This window comes from Gopherus evgoodei, unplaced genomic scaffold (genome assembly GCF_007399415.2).
Source record: "Gopherus evgoodei ecotype Sinaloan lineage unplaced genomic scaffold, rGopEvg1_v1.p scaffold_40_arrow_ctg1, whole genome shotgun sequence".
Classification (NCBI taxonomy): Eukaryota; Metazoa; Chordata; order Testudines; family Testudinidae; genus Gopherus; species Gopherus evgoodei.
In genome coordinates, this window is record NW_022060061.1 from 3,421,107 (window position 1) to 3,429,637 (window position 8,531).

The following is an 8,531-nucleotide window of genomic DNA, read 5'->3' on the forward strand; positions in this document are numbered from 1 at the left end:
TTCATTCTACTTTCACAATCCCTCCTTTTGGTCAGGCGTACGCCATGACCAACCCTTACTGAGTTCCACAAATTAACCATTCCTTATCTCTTAGTTCATCAGCGATATTCAAAATCATTATATTAGCACTCTGTTTTGGGGCAGCCATCTGGGTGACACAATTTTGGATACAACAGATTAACTGAAAGCATACAAAAATCACTAAGATTTCAAACAGGATAGTTAGGGCTCCCTGAAACAACCAGTTTCCTATGCCAGAGAAATTGAACAGGTTACTTAGCCACTTCCATAAAGAACTCAGCTCTTCATGAGGAAGATATGCGATTTGTTCTAAGTGGCTATAGCGATCTATTACCTTATTGGTATTGTATAAACATACAACATTGTTTTCCAGTGAGAGCACAGGTCCCTCCTTTGGCCGCGAGCACTATGTCCAATGCCTGACGGTTCTGGAGGGCCACCTGTCCGATCGCCTCTGTTTCCTTGGCCAGGGCTCTTAAACTTTCTCTGGTTTTATTTGCCATTATTTAACTACTTAGGAGCCTTTTTGCCTGGTGTATTGCTCCCCCAAGTGGGGTAAAGGAACTGCCAATAGCCTCTTCCCAGGTGTCATTACTGTTCCATATTGTGTTAAACAGACAAGGTCCTCCAGTGAGGTCTGGGTAATTGAGTGGGATAGCCAGGACAGGAACACCAGTTTGAGAGTGGGCTGGGATGTGGCTGCAGACCCAGCATTTAGAAATAATAAGGGTCTGAGCTATCCACACTTGCTGCTGGATAAAAGAATTGTCATTGTGTGCACCCCAGACCTTAAGATACCAGCAGCCGAAGAACAGGTGCTACCAGAGCTGCATGTTGGAGGCAAGGCCCTTCTGGTTCTGACAACCTCAACTGAGGGAACTGCACTCACAGTTTTATGTCCACCAGGCAGCAGGCGCTCGGCTCACTACTGCTTCTTCTTGGGCCTTGCTTTATGTAGTCATCTGCTTCTGGCAACCCTTACGAGAGCGTAGATTGTAAGGTATTGCAGGCTGTTCCTCTACGTCTTCTTCTGGAGTCAAAAAAATTGACTCTGCGTGGTCCTGAGGTGGTGGTTGGTTCACTGGGGTCTGTGCATTCTTGCACTGCGAAGCATGTATCCACTCTGAGATGCCAGACAGTTTAACAGCCGTCCCTTGACTCTGGCTGTAACAATGGCCTTCACACCTTATCTTTTCCTGATGCATAGATTCCTCATTCACACAAATAGATTTGAGAATACAAACAGTAGTATTTTATATTGAACAAAAAAAACATTGCAAATTAAACCTTGCTAAGTTTTACAATTGATAACTAAGACAATTTACATTGAGACCCAGGCCTTCAATGTTTCTCTAATTTACTTAACACAGACACAATAGAGAATCCTGTCTCTTACTACCTAAATCTTAAAACAAAGAGTTAGAGAGGGCCCAATTTGTAATGCATATGGGAAAACAGAATCCTATTGTCCCAGGGGGTCATTTCTTTCTGGTATTTAAATAAGAGGGCTAGCAGGATGAAATCAAATTATACTGTAATTCTTATGGGACATTATAAAATGCTGCTCCTACATATCCCCCTTTTGACACTAAGATTATTAATCGCCAGTGTCACTTCTTATTTAGTCCACGTAATAGAAAATACTGGGAGGTGATTTGGGCCTGTGGCTTTAGCTTTACATACATTTGTTTTATCCACTAGCACATTTTAAACATTTCAATTAAACATATACAATGTAAAACCAAAAACAATTAGGGTAGTAATATTAGTATGCCAGTAGTTGTGGGAGACCATCCAGAAAATGTTATACCAATGGTAAGCTGTTATTGTTTTATGCAGTGGCAATTTTTAACATGTCCCCATTTGCGTGTATAATATGAATAGTTCAGTTTTCCACATTTTTGTTTTTATTTTTTTAGGAGCCATCTTACCTTTTTACCTTTTAACAGATGATTGGTAACTGTTTGCCATTTAATGCCAAGGTTGATAGAGAACTCAGCTAAATCAGTGCTTACAGTAAGCGGAGACTCTTTTGTTGTTGTTGTTGTGGCAAATTGTAAATGTGATTATTGGTAAACACAGTACTTACATTACATTTACATTTGTCTTCTGGTAAGTTGCTAACACTTTTTAAACACTTTTCCCCAAGAATTAACACATACACATAGCCCATTATACAGTACTTTGGATTATCTGAAAGACAAAAAGAACATTTTTCTGCCCCTTTTGGGGTGGCATTGATTATTGCTTAAAGATTCCATTCTTTTACAAATACCCTTCCTGACTGCAGGCAAAACAGAGGAATTACCCCCATATTTTTCTGTGTGTGTGTGTTTTGTTTTTTTTAATAGGCAGGCCAGGTTTTAATGGCTTCTACATTTTAAGGGTTATGCAAAAATTATTTCACTGTTTAGTTATTAAATTCATGAGGTGGTGTACCTCAAGTTTTGCCTCTTATATAGCAGACCAAGTTTGTAATGTTTTCCCTGCTGTGTTAAGCTTTAAGTTTATTCACAGGTAATAGCTGAGAAGCATCATTACCATATTACTTTAAAGGATTTTTCCAAAAATTATACACACTACAAGTTGTTACAGGGGTACTCACTAACATTAAAGTTATTTTAATGTTTAATATTAACAGTAACATTAGCATCAAATTTATTAAAGGTATCTTGTTATACCATGCCTTTTATGTAGGCAGTTTGTTTGCTGACCAGGTATGTTCTTTATTTGCAGCTTCGTTTGTGCTGGCAGTTTTCACCTTTTTTTTTATCAGTTAGGTAATTTGCATCAACATAGGCTAGGCTTTTGGATTCAAAGCCATCAGCAGAGCTCAGAGACTCTGTTTTAACACACAGGGATTTGAAAAAGAAAACACAGCCTATTGCGGCTCTTTTTGGAGCCCTAATAGGATTTTAATTCAGCAGCATGTTTTATTTGCATTTTTTTTTTTACATCCCTTTCTACAATATACGCTGCACATGTCCTATGGAAAATGCACATTCTTTTTATACTATAACTTTTCAAAAACATTAGCCATATTAATTTTTACATAAGGTATAACTTTATTTTTTTCAGAGTTTTCATGTACTTTTATTAAAGTGACAGTCTGATTACACATAGTCATTTTAAAGCTCAGTGTTTTTAACATTGCTTCTTTTTGTTTTGTGCACCTCACCTCTGCTGTTGCTTCAGAGGGTCACTGTTAACTTCTTATTCTGTCATTACAGCTCTTATCTGCTATTGTTACAAAAAACAAACCAAACAAACAAAAAGACTCCAGAATCTCTACCTATTCTCCTGATTCTGACTGCCCTATTGCAGCCATGACTTGGTCTTTATTTAAAAACATTTTAATTTTTGTAAAGAATCAAGTTACCCCTTAAGGGTTAAATGCTAAATCCCAAAGCCAAACAACACTAATTACCTGTGTCTTGCAAAAAGGTCTGTCAGTTTTGCAACTTTGAATCAAAGAGTCAAATGAATTTTTAGTGGCATTAAAAACAAAAACAAAATCAATTTATCTTACACCTACAAAACAGTAATTTTACAAACCAGATGTGTTGGTTTAGATTCTTAGAACTTTACATACACAGACAAATAGATACATACACATTTTCTTTTCCTTAACTTTTTTTTTTTTTACACTGCTTTGTTTTTGCATAGCTGTATATATATAAGGATTATTTACAGGCACTCTTTTGGAAAAGGGCCCATTTTCCCTTCAGAATGTCTGCAAAGAAACCAAGAATTCTCTCTCTTTAACATGGTCCTTTTTAACATTTTCCACAAAGTTTAACTGCTTAATTCTCTCCAGCCTCTATAGTTAACTTTTCACTCTCTTTTCTTAAAGCACTTGTTTATGTTCCAAAATGACACCTTTATCACCTTAGATTTCACCCTTTTAAGTATTGTTCCAGGGGTTCATGCCTGCACTTACTACTTTTTTTTTACTCCTGACATTATTCCCTTAGGGCTTTCAACCTGTTTCTTTTCTGTTGCTTGCCTGCTTGTCTGGGCCCGATCCTGCTTTTTTCAGTGAACCGTTTGTGAATGATATTGTGGTCATTTCACAATTTTGAAAGAAATGTTCAAGGAAAGGGACCAGAAAGGATGGGGGCTAGTTGAGGAGCCCCCCCGCCCCCAGCCTTGCTGAATTGGTAGTGGGACACTATAAAGAATCAGTTTCTGAGGCAGACAACAAAGGGGAACAGAACAAGGGACTTTTTGTCCTTTTTACAATGAGATGGGAGTATGAAGGGGTTTGGATCGATCCGGGGTTTGGAGAACGGGGTAAAGGGGAGCGCTCGGTCTAGTGGTGGGAGAGGAGGCTTTTAATAAAGCTTTTAACTTATTATTTGAATAAGTGAGAGAGGCCAGTTTTGATTTTGTCCACCTATGATTTGCCTCTTCCCACCACTGCATGAAACAATTAACCTCTCCTTTAGCCAATTTAGTTTTAGGTTGGCCGAGTTTGTCCTTTAAGATGTCCACTCAGTCTTTGTTCCAAGATTTTAACAGTGGCCACTGAGTTTTGGGATCCTCCTGAGTTAGCCTAGACCATTTTCCCAGAAATTTACAGGAGTCTTGACCCTTTTTACAGGAGTCTGGACCCATCCTAAATACATAAAATGAGCCGGCGTTCATTTAGGGAACTGTCCCGACTTAGACGTCTGGTTACCAGTACAGGAGGACTTTCACACACCAATCACACAAGAAGGAAATTCAGGTTCGTCAGAGCGATGCCTGCTGCAACACATAAAAGGAGCCCACAGGCTACTGCCTCAATTGCCCTTGCTTTCACACTAAGGGTTTTACCCAAGGTGTGGTGCGGCTGCAATTGTGCAGATTTCACTCACTCAGACCGCGGGGACAGGAACCCCTTGGTCGGCCGATCCCCAGACAGAGACGGCACCCAGACTCAAACACTCCACAAGAGGACAGATAGACACAGAGACAGGACAGTCCTCAGTCCGGACAAAACACAGAAATAATTACCTGACCAGATTCCTGATGTCAGATCCCGGGATCCCTACCAGAACAGAGTGGGAACCAACAGGTTCGATGGCGTAGACCTCACTGTGGCTGTGCGCCTTTCCGCTCTAGTGGAGGACCGCTTGGGCCAAATGCCCAGGTGCCGGCTGCCACAGTCATCCTACAAAAACAGTCAGGAATCACACAGCCCCAGTGAAGACGGTTGCCATCTCGGTGGAACCTCCAAATTGTCAAAGTTAGAATCAGGACTCACAATTTGTCAGACCACTCTGTTTTATTAGCACAGCGCTCTGCCAATAACATTCAGAATATGTGAGCGGCCATGCAAGGCCCAAACAGTCTTATTTATACAGATAAAAGAGCGGGAATTAGACAAAGGGACAAAGAAAGCAAAACAGGAAAATTCACCTGGGGCACAGCATGCATATCCTATTTCCTTACTAACTGTTATCGATTTAAGGCTAATACTTCACCAATTGCCCTCAAACGGTGCAATTGTTCTATGTTAATGTCTGTATTCCTGACACCTGGATTGCAGCATTCCAACAGTTTGTCTTAAAGGTACAGACAGCATTTCTTTAATCCTTTCTATTTTCACAATATAATTCATTCTACTTTCACAGACCCTTCCTGATGAAAAGCGAACCTGGCCTAGCTAACGTGCATGTATTGCTGAATCAATGGGTGGCGGCTTTCGCCTGCTAGCAAGGAATGATCATGAGTTCATATCTGCTCCTAGCTCCACATAATCACGGCCTTTTCTATAAATGGCCTTTTTTTGTTCTTAAAAATCTGGCAAAAGTCGCCCCCCAAAACATCTTAGAATTACATAAAACAACAGCCTGGGTCTTTGGCAGCTTTGTACAGAGGGTCTGGCCCAATTTGTGGCCACAGGCCTGGTGCGATGTTGTGCGAATTACGTGGAAAGATGTTCGCTGCAGCTGGACAAAATGTGTTTGAAATGAGAAGGTTTGTCCTTAATAATTCAGGATGGTGGCGACCGCACAAATAGCGCCCGTGTTCCTTTTCCCAGCTGTCTGCCCCCCCACCCCACCCCAAAAGCAGGAGAATGTAGGGAGGCGAAATACAGACCCTAATGCCTTTTAATTCCCTCTTTCCACTTGCTTGTCAGTTTCACCCAACAAACTGCTTCCAAATCTTCTTTTTGTGGGATGGGGCCTGGGGGCGATCGGAGGAAAATCTACCAAAGCGCCTGCAGTTTTGCAGTGATGTTAATGGCCCTTGGGGAAATGGCTGCGTCTGCCATGTGCCTGGCTAATGAGTTCTTTATACTTATTGCTAAGGGTGGGGTTAAACGAACCAGGTGATTTGTCATTAGGGGAAGGCTAATTAAAGATGGGCACCTTGCCAGCGTCCGGCAGCGTTTTGTGCTTCTTGCTAATGGCAAATGGCTGGGGGAAGCAAAGGATGTGGGTGAAGAAAAGCAAAGCCGAACCTTTCCTTTAGCAAGTGTTGGGAAAATGAAGCCCATCAGGAAGGGTGGGCTTGTGATAAAAGCCCTGGCCTGAGACCCACATTCAATGCCCACCGCTCTGTGCCTCAGTTTCCCCCGCTGCAAACCAAGGCTCATAACCCTGCCTTTTGGCTTGGCTATTTCGGCTGGGAACGAGAGCTGGGCCAATAGTGGCGGTTTTTTGGTTCGCTGACAATTCTAAAAAACTCAACCTCCTCAAAATTGCAGAACTTTTTCGAAAGTCTCAGCAAAGGGAAAAGTTGGGGGGTGGATTATTTTGGCTTGAACAGAATGTTTTGCTTAGATTACAAGTGGGGTTTTTGTTTTTAAATTTTAAGAAAATAAAATGGAAGGAAATAATGCAACAAAATGTTGGAACCTTGCAACATTTTCTGACATTTTTCTTACACGAACAGCCATCGAGAAGCAGCATGTTCGAGAGAAAGGTTTTGGGGGTCACTGGATCTGCATTTTTCTCTTGAAAAAACATTTCAGCCCAAACATTTCAATTAGCTCGATTATAAATGCTTTGTGGCAGGAACTGTCCTCTCCTAGGGAGCTATGCAGCACCTGGCACAAGGGGGCCCTGATCCTGGTCAGGGTCTCGGCAGCGCCTGGCACAAGGGGGCCCTGATCCCGGTTGGGGTCTGGGCAGGGTCTGGCACAATGGGGCCATGATCCCGGTTGGGGTCTGGGCAGGGCCTGGCACAAGGGGACCCTGATCTCGATCGGGGTCTGTGCATCATCCAGCCTCCTGCAAGACAGGGCCTTCATCTCGACAGAATCAACTTCCCCACGTACCAGCCTGCCCCTCACATCCCCGGCTTTGTGCAAACAGAGCCGTCATGCAGCAAAGCTGGGGGGTCAGCTAATCATTTACGGTGAATCGAGTTGGCTGCTTTCCTAGTTGGGGGGAAAAAAACCTGTTGGCCCAAGTGCCCATCGGTAAAATTTCCTGCAGAATCAACCTGGCCGCAGCGGCAATACCAATCCACAGTGCTTAGGAGCTGTGCTCCCCTCCCCCCGGTTTGCAACGATGATCCGCCAAGGGGGAGGGAGGGGCATGAAGTATTGACACGCCAGCGCTGTGCATAATTGGCACTGTTTTGTGCCTGCCAGCCACCTGTCCATGGTGCCGCCGCGAAACCTCCAGACAAATCACCCCACCAGCACCGCTCTGCAAACGCGACGGCTGCTCCTGGCTCTCCCTGGTGCAGCTCCACTGGTGCCAGCTGGGTGCCGGTCGAAGCAGATAGGAGTCGGCCGAAGCGTGGGCCAGATCCGCCGCTCGCTGGAGTGGAGCAATGCTGCTTTACACCACGTGGGGATCTGGCCCACGAGGCCGCTGCACTCAGCAGGGAGCTTTTATTTCTGGCAGGCTGGGGCTGGGCGGCCTGTCAACAGCCGAAGCAAGAGGCCCTTGAGGGGCCTGGCTCCTGCTGTCAATCAACTTGTCACCTGCAGCTGTGGTGCAGCAGCCCAGATGTGGCGCGCTAATTGCACAGCTGGTGAGAGAAGCACGTTACCCACTGAAAGCCTGGGGCAGGAAAGTAAATCTGGATGAGGGGTATTATTTATATTACCACAGCATCTAAAGGCCATGACCAAAAGCAGGGTCCCCACCATGCCGGGCACTGCCCAGACCCCGACCGAGATCAGGGTCCCCATTGTGCCATGTGCTGCCCAGACCCCGACCGAGATCAGAGCCCCCATTATGCCAGGCGCTGCACAGACCCTGACTGAGATCAGGGGGCCCTCCCCATTGTGCCAGGCGCTGCCCAGACCCTGACTGAGATCAGAGCTCCCATTATGCCAGGTGCTGCCCAGACCCTGACCGAGATTGGGGCCCCCCATTGTGCTGGGCACTGCACAGACCCCAACCAAGATCAGGGCCCCCCATTGTGCCAGGCGCTGCACAGACCCCGACTGAGATCAGGGGGCCCTCCCCATTGTGCCGGGCGCTGCCCAGACCCTGATTGAGATCAGAGCCCCCATTATGCCAGGTGCTGCCCAGACCCTGACCAAGATTGGGGCCCTCCAT